At 47.4% G+C, this 1080-nt stretch overlaps 1 protein-coding gene across 1 annotated transcript in view; it reads left to right on the top strand.

Annotated features, from left to right (window-relative positions):
- The window catches only part of RERE (arginine-glutamic acid dipeptide (RE) repeats), a 47298-nt gene that overhangs the window by 13799 nt on the left and 32419 nt on the right, over positions 1 to 1080 (top strand). The gene's annotated exons all lie outside the window — the stretch shown is intronic.

Raw genomic sequence — 1080 nt, forward strand, 5'->3', positions numbered from 1 at the left:
GAACGCTGCAAGTGTGGCGTACCCGGGTGCTGGGAGCTCACAGGCTCTACACCTGCTCTAGGCCCTCTTGGTCCCTCCTTGCTGTCTGGGGTCATGTTGTTGCAATTTTTTCCAAGCTGAGTGAGTAACCAAACCACAGTAAAAAATAGCTTGTGAACCACAGAAACAGCTTTGCTCCTGTATTTGACAATTAGAATGGTTTCAATTACGAGGCCGCTTTGCAGTAGTGAGTGTTTGATGGATTAGGGACACATGAGTAATAGAAAACCTGTCTTGCTGCTTTGTCTCTTGAGTCTGTTCTGAAGAGAAGAAGGAGAGTGTGCTCTTTGGGTTGCAGCAGCTCCTTGGCTTTTCCACACCACGCAAGTGGCGCAGGGTGCTCCGCTGACCTGTTACCTTCTTCACTACGGTTCACGGTTAATTATTTTTTCCGCTTGACTGTCTTTTGAACTCTTCCTGTTTGGAGACTTACCATAGACTTGGAAACTAACACGACGATTTTTAACCTTTTAATCTTATCTGGAGTTGCTAAACTTTTAATGTATTGAAAGGAGCGCAGCGTGTGTGTCAGGCAGAATGACTAACAGACCCGTTACTGATCAGCGGAATCCTGAAAAAACCTGCAAATAATGTAGTTTTTATGTGATGTAGTCTCACTGTTAGCTTGTCCATGTTGGGAAATTGACTGCCACGATGGTACAGAGGCAGTGTGATTTTACTGGGAAAAGTTAACCCATTGCCACCGCTGAACTTCGATAGGATCTGCTGTGTTACTGGTATGCTCCTGTCACTCTGGTTCACTTGACTTGGGAGACAGAAGCTGTGGAGGATGATTGGAAGGAACAAGGATGGTGTGAGGACATGGCGTTACTTAAAGAAAACCAAACCTCAAACTACACAGTCAAAGCACGCACAAGCCCCATCATTCCCCATTCAGTGCCCAACTCTAGTAAAACCACAGGCTTGCATTCGGGCAGGGTTCTCAGACACAAAGGGACCAGCAGCCTGGTGACAGCATGGCAGCTCCTGAAGGCCAGTTCTCCAGGGGGCAATTACCGGCAGGCTCTGGGGGATCAAGCC

This window comes from Buceros rhinoceros, unplaced genomic scaffold (assembly GCF_000710305.1).
Source record: "Buceros rhinoceros silvestris isolate BGI_N320 unplaced genomic scaffold, ASM71030v1 scaffold23766, whole genome shotgun sequence".
NCBI lineage: Eukaryota > Metazoa > Chordata > Aves > Bucerotiformes > Bucerotidae > Buceros > Buceros rhinoceros.